Here is a 12,013-nt window from a genome sequence, read left to right on the forward strand (position 1 = left end):
GGCATATGGTTTACATAATTTTCATGCTCATCAAACCATTCAGTGACCACTTGTGCCCTGTGGATAGGGGCATTGACATCCTATGGGGGCGTAGCCATGTTAGCCTAAAAAAATGGCCTGCCCAGCATTGTTATACATGACCCTAAGCATGAAGGGATGTTAGTTGCTTAATTAACTCAGGAACCATGTGTGGAAGCACCTGCTTTCAATATACTTGAATCTCTCATCTACTCAAGTGTTTCCATTATTTTGGCAGTTATATGTAAATGCTACATCCTGACTTGTGGCAACTCAGTGTGCGGCCTAAAACGTTCACAACCTAGAGCCAACACATTTTCTAAATGTGTACACAATTGACAAGCCCATTTACATTTTATATGATAGAAGTGCTCTCCTAACCATGCTAATGTATGATATTGAAATTAAGTGGAATGCTGCAGGGATTTGAATCTGATTTCACCTGACCACAACGCCTCTCCTTATCTGTAGTCTGCTGATAATGAGAGTTAACTTTCAAATGTATCAGCTATGTAGTAACAAGTTTAATGACCAAATAAATGCAGTAAAGCCAAATGGAGGTTGCAAAGTTTTGCTGTTTGTGGGAGACTCGATTTAAATGTTTGTACACTGCCTTCGGAATGTATTCAGACTCATTTTTTACACATTTGGTACCTTAAAGCCTTATTCTAAAATGTTCGTTTTTTTATCCTCAGCAATCTACACACAGTACCCCATAATGACAAAGTGAAAATAAGTTTAGACATTTTTACAAATGTATAAAATATTACAAACAGAAATAACTTATTTACATAAGTATTCAGACCTTTTGCTATGAGACTCAAAACTCAGCTTTTTCCAGCACTGCATGTAATCTGGGTAGCCATTTGATTAACCGTTCAGTAGTCTTATGGCTTGAGGGTAGAAACTGTTCAGGAGCCTTTGGTCCCAGACTTGGCTCTCCGGTACCACTTACCATTCGGTAGCAAAGAGAACAGTCTATGACTTGGGTGGCTAGAGTCTTTAACAATTTTTAGAGCCTTACTCTGACACTGCCTGGTATAGAGGTCCTGGATGGCAGGGAGCTGGGCCCAGTGATGTACTGGGCCATACGCACTACCCTCTGTAGTGCCTTGCGGTTGGGTGCTGAGTAGTTTCCATACCAAGCAGTGATGCAGCCATTCAAGAGGCTTTCAATGGGGCAGCTTTGGCACTTTTTGAGGATCTGAGGGCCCATGCCAAATATTTTCAGCCTCCTGAGGGGGAAGAGGCATTATCGTGCCCTCTTTACATCTGTGTTGGTGTGTTTGGTCCGTGATAGGTAAATCATGGTCCAAATCACTTAGTAAGTAAATCATGTGCATTTTCATCAGTCGGGGTAGTTTACCTTTGAACAGTGTGTGTGAATGAACATACCAACCAATGCGCTCTGAGTGATAGGAATAGGCTTTACAGGCAATTAAAGCATACTTCTAGATTGTTCCGATCACAAGTAAATCCATTTACGAGTATCAAGTGTGATAAAATGGATCCGATCACGAATAGGAGTATTACCAGATCGCCACAGCCCGAGTGTAATAATACACGTATTCTTACCAAACATTCCTCACTAACCAGAATGAACACATACAAAGATTCAACAATAAATGCCTTCTTGATGAAATCTGAGCTGAAAAAAAAACATTTCCGTCTATTCCGGTAAAATATCTAGAGCCTATGTGCATATTGTAATCTTAATTGGCACATTTCAAACTGTCCTTTTGTGAGGCGCAGGCGGGAACCAGTTCTGTATGATGGCGGGTGGTGTGGACGATAAACCAGGTGGGTCCTCCATTGTCATTTAAAATCTCCAGTTAGGGAATATTTAGTCTTCCCAGTAGTTTACAACAGTGATGGACAGAGAGTTGTGGATACATTATGTCTCCACTGCTCAACAAGAATAGCCAATGCAGCTGCCAACACCTTAAACATGTTGACAGATTTACACCAAAATCACCTGTGTTCATACCACCGGAGCAAGACTGAAACACAAAGAAACAATAAACACAACTTTGTCTCCCTTCTGCATTCAAGCAGCGCTTCGCAGCTGATTCAGACTGGGCAATAGGTGTTTATAGCCGCGGATATGTGAGCATTCTCACAGGGTAGTGAAGAGGAGGTTTCAGCACGTGCTCAAGCTACGCTATGAACTTCCCTCTCACCCGTTTCAGCAAACAGGTAGTTAGTTCCTGCGCTATATAAGCAATCCATAGATCAAGTTATCAAGTTATCAAGGAATGGCCGATGTACCCTGTGTTGTGCTTACTACAGATGTATGGACCTCCAGGGCGACAGAGAGCTACTTAATTAACATACTTCTTCTGCTCAGTGTAGGCCTACAACACAAGAAGACTAGAACAGTGCAAAATGGTGTATATAATGAATGTGGGTGGAATATATGAGGCTTGTAAATCAGGGTTGGGGTCAAATCCATTTAATTCCAGTCAATTCAGAAAGTTAACCAAGTTCCAAATTCTCCACAGTGTAAAGCATTGAAGATCATTTAAATTTCAATGTACTTCCTGAATTGACTGGAATTAAAATAGAATTGACCCCAACACTGCTGTATATTCAATGTGTCACATTTAGTTTTACTGATGTTTATAACAAGTATATGTGGAGTCATCTCACTCACACACTGTGAGGCCTTTAATCAGCTTAATTTTCAGAAAATAATGCATCTCTAATAATGCTGTAAGAACATTAACTATTCTACTGTGTAGTTAATGTTAATGCTCCCATGCCTTTCGACGCTCTGCAGGACAGTCAGTTATTTTATTCAAAGAACTCTGAGCCTCTGATCCCCACTGGAGGGCACTATCTATCCACCAACGGCCAGCCCAGAACCAGGAGCCCCCAGGAGATTGCAGTATCACCGCACCCCACACAGAGGCACTCTAATGGCACAGCGCGGCCCCCACAACGCCACAGACACAGAGGACTCCATCCTCTTTGGGGTTGTAGGAATGAGATGAATATAATTGGTTTCAAATCAAACCAATTTTAAATGACACAACACTTTCAGACTAATATAATCTGTCAGTATGTACTAAGACAAGAGCAGCAGGTCTGGAGGTGTTTTATTCCTTGTTGAAGTCATAAACAGTCAGTTGTTGTGAGGCAGTTTTAGAAGTGAGGCACTGTACCTATTGACAAATAATCTGTCTGCTCTGTCTCTGTCTCTCTGTTTGTCTTCCTCAGGATGAAAGCAGCTCCTCTGACCACAGTGACTTGGATAGCTCTGTCAGCCCTCTGCCGGCTGTCTGCCCACGCCTACCTGCAGCCCCCAATCCACAGAATGTACCCACAGTCAGGAAACAAGCTCTTCTGTTCCTGAAACCAGATATGCTGTGGCACCCTCTGCCAAGTGCCAATGCCCGTCTCACTCAACTAAGACTGAGATGGTTAGCAGAGGTGTGTAGCAGCTGCATTGATGACACACACATACACACAGCCCTCCCTGTAATTCCCTATAGAACCCATATGGAAGCTAACAACAAGAGCCCAAGAAGTTCCTCCCTTTAATTTCCTTCTTTCTTTCTCTTATCATTTTGCTGAGTGACTTAAGTCTCCGTTTTGCTTGCCATGTAGTGTCCTTGGGAGTCTTGAATGTCACTTGAAAATTAACTAACTATGAACTATAAGGGGCATTATTAGCCAGTGGAACCACAACCTTTGTTTTTTATCTCTCGTTCTGCAGTGTCGTTGTCCTCCAGTAGGGGTTTCTCTCTGAGGAAGACTGACGACGACCCCCGACCTTCCATGGCGCCCCAGAACCACCACAGCACTCAGCAGGTCAGATAGATCAAATGAGAGCTGACCTGGGTTCAAATACTATTTAAAAATGTTCAATACTTTGAGCATTTGCTTTAGCCTGCCTGCAGTGCCAGGTGTGCAGGGTTGGGATAGTATGAAGCCGTTTTTATCTCAATATCAAATCATTTCTGGTTAACAATTAAGTACCTTACCTGTGATTGTTTTACATTAAAATGTTCAAAAAGAAACAAAAATAGCTTCTTAGCAAAGAGCAATTTCTCAATCAATAATTTTTCTAGGACTGTCTGGGAGTGGTCTGAGGGGAAAATGTAAAACTACCTGTTATTGGCCGTGACGTGTGGAACTCTTTCTTATTGGTCTATTAAATATCCAGACCTAGTGAAGGCTCAATGAAGCTTGTCGTCTTGAGTACTTTCTTATTTCATTCTCGTTGGCACCAAAAATTAAAAGCACGTTGCTAGGGGACAGAATACGGTCGGATATTCAAATAATAGGCATATGCAGTTGAAGTCGGAAGTTTACATACACTTAGGTTGGAGACATTAAAACCTCGCTATTCAACCACTCCACAAATATCTTGTTAACAAACTATAGTTTTGGCAAGACGGTTAGGACATCTACTTTGTGCATGACACAAGTTATTTTTCCAACAATTGCACACAGACAGATTATTTCACTTATAATTCACTGTATCAACATTTCAGTGGGTCAAAGTTTACATACACTAAGTTGACTGTGCCTTTAAACAGCTTGGGAAATTCCAGAAAATGATGTCATGGCTTTAGAAGCTTCTGAAATGCAAATGGACATAATTTGAGTCAATTGGAGGTGTACCTGTGGATGTATTTCAAGGCCTACCTTCAAACTCAGTGCCTCTTTGCTTGACATCATGGGAAAATCTAAAGAAATCAGCCAAGACCTGAGAAAAAAAATTGTAGACCTCCACAAGTCTGGTTCATCCTTGGCAAAAATTTCAAAATGCCTGAATGTACCACGTTCATCTGTACAAACAATAGTACACAAGAATAAACAGCATGGGACCACACAGCCGTCATACCGCTCGGGAAGGAGATGCATTCTGTCTCCTAGAGATAAACGTACTTTGGTGCAAAAAGTGCAAATCAATCCCAGAACAACAGCAAAGGACCTTGTGAAGATGCTGTAGGAAACCGATACAAAGCATCTATATCCACAGTAAAACGAGTCCTATATTGACATAACCTGAAAGGCCGCTCAGCAAGGAAGAAGCCACTGCGCCCAAACTGCCAGACTATGGTTTGCAACTGCACATGGGGACAAAGTTTGTACTTTTTGGAGAAATGTCCTCTGGTCTGATGAAACAAAAATAGAACTGTTTAGCCATAATGACCATTATTATGTTTGGAGGAAAAAGGGGGAGACTTGCATGCCGAAGAACACCATCCCAACCGTGAAGCACGGGGGTGGCAGCAACATGTTGTGGGGTGCTTTGCTGCAGGAGGGACTGGTGCACTTCACAAAATAGATGACATAATGAGGATGGAAAATGATGTGGATATATTGAAGCAACATCTCAAGACCTCAGTCAGGAAGTTAAAGCTTGGTCACAAATTGGTCTTCCAAATGAACAATGACCCCAAACATAAGTCCTGAGTTGAGGCAAAATGGCTTAAGGACAACAAAGTCAAGGTATTGGAGTGGCCATCACAAAGCCCTGACCTCAATCCTATAGAAAATGTGTGGGCAGAACTGGAAAAAACTTTTGCGAGCAAGGAGGCCTACAAACCGGACTCAGTTACACCAGCTGTGTCAGGAGGAATGGGCCAAAATTCACCCAACTTATTGTGGGTAGCTTGTGGAAGGCTACCCGAAATGTTTGACCTAAGTTAAACAATTTATAGGCAATTCTACCAAATACTAATTGAGTGTATGTAAACTTCTGACCCACTGGGAATGTGATGAAAGAAATAAAAGCTGAAATAAATCATTCTCACGATTATTCTGACATTTCACATTCTTAAAATAAAGTGGTTATCCTAACTGACCTAAGACAGGGAATTTTTACTTGGATTAAATGTCAGGAATTGTGAAAAACTGAATTTAAATGTAGTCGGCTAAGGTGTATGTCAACTTCTGACTTCATCTGTATATTACTCTGACATAATTTCCACGAAGGTGAGGATATATTGGAAGTTTTGAATATAACATACAGTACCAGTCATGGTAAATAATAGTGACGATATCAAAACTATGAAATAACACATGTAGTAAACAAAAAAGTGTTTACAAATTAAAATTCTAAATCAAATAGACAAATGATCCATGGTATGACCATCTTAAAACAATTCCATATGTTAGCTTGGACTTTTAGGGGTTCTAAGTTTCTGTTTTGTTTGCCATGTAATGTCCCTGTGTCTTGAATGGCATTTGACTAATGTACTAACTGATGGAGACTGATCAATACAAAGTTCTGTCTTCCTATTATTTTTGGTTGAAGTTTGGTTTAACAGTATAAAGCAACCAGAATGGAGAAAGCATATTAAAACCACTTAGAATATATTTGTTACCATCCTATGGTAATGCAATACCCATAATGCATATTTAGAACTTTTATTATTTAAAAAAAAAAATCTAACTGTCAAAATTGAATAAAGTACCATGATATTATAATTTTGTCCATATCACCCAGCTTTACAGAGAGAGCAGCAGGTCATAGAGCCCCACAGTAGCCGACGCGATGACCCCCGACCTTCCACACCACCCCAGACCCACCACAGCATTCAGCAGGTCAGATAGATCGCCTGAGAGCCGACCTGGGTTCAAATACCTTTTCAAATCTTTAAAATACGTTGAGCATTTGCTTTAGTCAGCCTGGAGTGCCAGGTGGGCAGGATTTGTACTTTAGGTGCCATGAGCCATTTTGTATTTTGCATCACTGGATATGTAGTGTATGTGAACGACTGGGGAGTTAATGGTTTCGAACATAGAAATATAATTACTAGACTGGTTCCCCCATCACAGGTCATTGACTTGAATGGGGGTTTCTGTTCTAGTAGCTCTGTTTCTATGGTTTCTAAAATACATTCCTCTGCCTCTCAACTTGAGGTCCCACACCAGATAGTGGCTGCCCCAATGCCTATGTCAATGCCTGCAATCAGAATGCGGGTCAGGGTTCAGGATAACGTGTGTCTGATCCCAGTACCACATACAGTGGGGAGAACAAGTATTTGATACACTGCCGATTTTGCAGGTTTTCCTACTTACAAAGCATGTAGAGGTCTGTCATTTTTAGAATAGGTACACTTCAACTGTGAGAGACAGAATCTAAAACAAACATCCAGAAAATCACATTGTATGATTTTTAAGTAATTAATTAGCATTTTATTAGCACTTGTTCTCCCCACTGTAGGTTAGTGTATTTGTGTCTTCTTGCATGTATGTGTGAAAGAGAGTGAATGTTTAAAGTGAAATGTCAGCCACATGAGGGCCCTTTTGGCCTTGTTTGAGATTCAACTCTGGCTTCTATAATAAGGGTGTGTGTGTTTGTGTGTGAGCAGGCGGCCCAGCGTTACTACCAGGCCTATGGCCTCCTGCCTCGCATTTCACTGCAGAAATTGGGCGCTGTGAAACACCATTACACCTGGCGACCGTGGCAGCTTGCACTGTGCACGGTCCGCCAACAGGAGTCGCTAGTGCTCGATGGAACAAGGACAAACCCTCCCCTTTACCCGGACGACGCTGGGCCAATTGTGCGCCACCCCATGGGTCTCCTGGTCACGGCCGGCTGTAACAGAGCCTTTACACAAACCCAGAATCTCGAGTGGCACAGCTATCACTGCGATGCCTTAGACCACTGTGCCACTCAGGAGGCCCACTAGGGGCAACTTCTACCTTAAGTGAAACTGGTGATGGTAATTTTGACGGTGGTGATGATGTTCACTGCAGGTCCTGGCTGAGGTGTGTTCTTGGGACCTCGCCCCTGTTCCTGAGCAATACAAGAAGGTCTGTCACAGCCTGGCAGTGGGTGAGTATGTGGACACACACATATCTACTGACCACAGCTGCTCCCACCCTGCTATATTTCCTGCCACAGAGATGTCTAAACAACACATTGATCACAGAGTTTTGGATCAAAATTATTTTTAGGAACTATTTCTGGCTTAAGGAGGCAGCGAATGCCTTGGAAGGGAATCCTCAAACTGTTTCCAGGTTACTTAATATAGGTAATGTGTATTTACTTAGTGAGTTTGTATAAACTTGTCATTTTTCCAGTAGTTGGTATTATTTGTTGGTGAAATACTCTCTTGAAAGCAAAGTTATGAAAGTCAGGCCTTTGTGTTTTTGCATCCCTGAATGTTGTTTCGGAAGCATCTGCACCCACCAATACAACCTTTATGAGAAACACAGACATACAGTGCCTTCAGAAAGTATTCATACCCCTTGACTTATTCCACATTTTGTTTTGTTTCAGCCTGAATTCAAAATCGATTAAAGATATAAAAAATCTGATCCGTCTACACACAGTGCCCCGTAATGACAAAGTGAAGACATGTTTTTAGAGATTTTTGCTAATTTATTGAAAATTAAATACCGAAATATTTCATTTACAAAAGTATTCACAACCCTAAGTCAATACATCACCTTTGGCGGCGATTATGTCTGTGAGTCTTTCTGGGTAAGTCTCCAAGAGCACACCTGGATTGTGTAATATTTGCCCATTATTCTTTAAAAAAAGTATTGCCATAGATTTTCAAGCAGATTTAAGTCAAAACTTTAACTCAGCCACTCAAGAACATTTACTGTCTCTTGTTAAGCAACTCCATTTGACCTTTTGTATTAGGTTATTGAAAGGTCAATTTATCTCCCAGTGTCTGGTGGAAAGCAGACTGAACCAGGTTTTCCTCTAGGATTTTTCCTGTGCCTAGCTCCATTCCATTTCTGTTTTTATCCTGAAAACTGTTACAAGCATACCCCAAAAATAATGCAGCCAACACTGTGCTTGAAAATATGATGAGTGGCACTCAGTAATGTGTTGTATTTGGATTGCCCAGTAATGTGTTGTATTTGTATTCAGGACAAAAACTTAATTGCTTTGCCACATTTTTTACAATATTACTTTAGTGCATTTAGGATGCATGATTCCTTCTTTTCACTCTGTAAATTAGTCTTGTGGAGTAACTACAATGTTGTTGATCCATCCTCAGTTTTTTCCTATCATAGCCATTGAACTCTGCAACTGTTTTAAAGTCACCATTGGCCTCATGATGAAGTCCCTGAGCGGTTTCCTTCCTCTCTGGGAACTGAGTTAGGAAGGACAACCTATGTCTTTGTAGTGACTGGTTGCATTGATACACCATCCAAAGCGTAATTAATAACTTCACCATGCTCAAAAGGATATTCAATGTCTGCTTTTTGAATGTTTACCCATCTACAAATAGGTGCCCTTCTTTGCGAGGCACTAGAAAACATCCCTTTTCTTTGTGGTTGAATTTGTGTTTGAAATTCACTGCTTGACTGAGGGACCTTACGTATAATTGTGTGGGGTACAGAGAGGAGGTTGTCATTCAAAAATCATTTTAAACACTATTATTTCACACAGAGTTAGTCCATGCAACTTATTATGTGACTTGTTAAGCACATTTTTACTGGACTAACTTATTTAGGCCATAGCAAAGGGATTAAATACTCATTGACTCAAGACATTTCAGATTTTCATTTTTACATTATGGGGTATTGTGTGTAGGTCAGTGATCAAATACAAATTTAATACATTTTAAATATTTTAAACTATTTTTTAACACAATAAAATGTGGATAAATTCAAAGGGTGTGAATACTTTCTGAAGGCATTGTATGATACATACATTGTATGGTACGACTCTGTGCCATGTCCCTGTATGGGCTTGTAGGGGCCCATGATTCAGTACCCTCTGTTCAGTGATGGTAACAGCACCGCCCCGCTTTCTGCAGTAGCCTGACATGCAGCGGTGAGTGTGCAGGACAGGCCAGGCTAGGTGTTTGTAGTTGTAAAATGGTCTAACTCTGACATTTGAGGCCGTCTTTTATACAAAATCTTGTCTCTCCACTCTCCCCCGCCCATGCCCTCGTAGTGTCTGGAGGAGTTGGACTCGAGTGTGAACCTGTTGGGTGATGGACCCTGTTTGGCCTGCTGTCAGCCTGCCCCCTACTGGGCAGCCTCTCCCTGCCGGCCTGCAGCCTCACAGCCTGCTACCAGTAGCCATACAGCCTCATACTGGCCAGCGCCTTTGCAGATAAACAGCAACACTGCATTGTACTGGCCAGTACCCTGGCAGGTAAACAGGCTCATTGATAACCTTTTTAAACTGATATACAAATATTATTAGCATTAGATCATTTATATAAATGGTGAAAAGCACAGGAGCCAGAATGGAACCTTGGGGGACACCAGTTTTCAACTCCACATGGATACATTGCTATCTGTTTATGAGGTGGTTCTTGAAATGTGACCTAAGAATCAGAATCATGTCATTGTCCTACAGGAACAGGGCACCTGAAGTCAGTGAATCTGTCCCATAACGCCCTGTGCTCTATGGGCTTTGAGCTGGTCCTGAAGACTCTGCCTCTCCAATGTCTTACTCAACTCAATCTGTCTGCCATCCGCTGTGGAACCGCTGACCACCCTCCTTCAAAACATCTCAAACACACACACACACACACACACACACACACACACACACACACACACACAAATGCAGACACATACACACACAAATTCAAATAAAGTTATTCTATAGTGTACTTTCACATTAATTAAGCATTGTTTGTCTAAAGAAATGCATAATCTATCACAGGATCTACAGTAAGTATTTACTTAGTAGAGGAAATTTGTCCAGGAAGGTACACGATAAAGACTGCAAATCTAAGAAATGGATCAGTAAATTGTGAGGAGCTTTTAATAGAATTTGTTGAAACAATTGGTTGCGTTTCTGGTCTCAGGCAGGCGCCTTGCAAGTTGAGAAAACATTTCACAGTTTGAAAAGGAAGTTTGTCATCCGCTTATCTGCTGCACAACTTTGCCTTTGGTATTCAAGCTAAGAAACGTGTTGATATGGTAATTAGGATACAATGGTTGTATCTTAATTGTATATTTGACTTAATGGGGAGCTATGGCAAGATGATATTTAGAGGAGCAAATGTAGTTGTCACACCCTGATCTGTTTCACCTGTCTTTGTGATTGTCTCCATTATCCCCTGTGTATTTTATACCTGTGTTCTCTGTTTGTCTGTTGCCAGTTCGTCTTGTTTGTCAAGTCAACCAATGGTTTTGTCTCATGTCCTGCTTTTCCCAGTCTCTTTTTCTCGCCCTCCTGGTTTTGACCCTTGCCTGTCCTGACTCTGAGCCTTCCTGCCTGACCACTCCACTTGCGGTCCACCCTGCCTGCCGTCCTGTACCTTTGCCCCACCTCTGGATTATTGACCCCTGCCTACCCTGAGCCTGCCTGCCTGCCGTCCAGTACCTTTGCCCCACCTCTGGATTATTGACCTCTGCCTACCCTGACCCTGAGCCTGCCGTCCAGTACCTTTGCCCCTCCTCTGGTTTACTGACCCCTGCCCGCCTTTGACCTGTCTATTGCCTGCCCCTGTTGGATTATTAAACCATTGTTAATTCGGCATTGTCTGCATCTGGGTTTTACCTTCATACCTGATAGTAGTGATGGCTCCTCTGTAAGTAAGATTCATGTCAACTAGTAATGTTTAAACTGAGAACTCAACACTGACATATTGGGTGATAGTACTATGTCTAACTGCCTGGTTAAGGGCAGACCATGAGATCTGGGATTTGATTGGTCCCTTGCTGAAAATGGAAAAGGAGTCACAGAGAACATGGTTCTCGTTGGTTCCTTTGTGTGTTCCACAGGATGACTGCTCCCTGACCCACCTGAATCTGGCAGGAAATGGACAGCAGCATTTCCACCCTCCCCAGGTGTGTGTGGTTTCTCTCAACGTACACTACTGTTCAAAAGTTTGGGGTCACTTAGAAAAGTCCTTGTTTTTTAAAGAAAAGCACATTTTTGGTCCATTAAAATAACATCAAATTGATCAGAAATACAGTGTAAATGACTGTTGTAGCTGGAAACGGGCTGATTAAAAAAAAAAATTGAATATATACATAGTTGAACAGAGGCCCATTATCAGCAACCATCACTCCTGTGTTCCAATGGCATGTTGTGTTAGCTAAT

The 12,013-nt window shown here is 41.7% G+C and overlaps 1 long non-coding RNA gene across 1 annotated transcript in view; it reads left to right on the forward strand.

The window, feature by feature from the left end:
- LOC112262047 overlaps window positions 1-11,316 on the forward strand; it is a 57,047-nt gene extending 45,731 nt beyond the window's left edge. Inside the window, exons 7-11 of the long non-coding RNA XR_006084584.1 lie at window positions 3,238-3,450; window positions 3,737-3,831; window positions 6,482-6,579; window positions 7,738-7,816; window positions 9,902-11,316. This is a non-coding gene — a long non-coding RNA (uncharacterized LOC112262047). The remainder of the gene's footprint in view (window positions 1-3,237; window positions 3,451-3,736; window positions 3,832-6,481; window positions 6,580-7,737; window positions 7,817-9,901) is intronic.
- The last annotated feature ends 697 nt before the right edge of the window (window positions 11,317-12,013 follow it).

The sequence above is a fragment of the Oncorhynchus tshawytscha genome, linkage group LG11 (assembly GCF_018296145.1).
Source record: "Oncorhynchus tshawytscha isolate Ot180627B linkage group LG11, Otsh_v2.0, whole genome shotgun sequence".
NCBI lineage: Eukaryota > Metazoa > Chordata > Actinopteri > Salmoniformes > Salmonidae > Oncorhynchus > Oncorhynchus tshawytscha.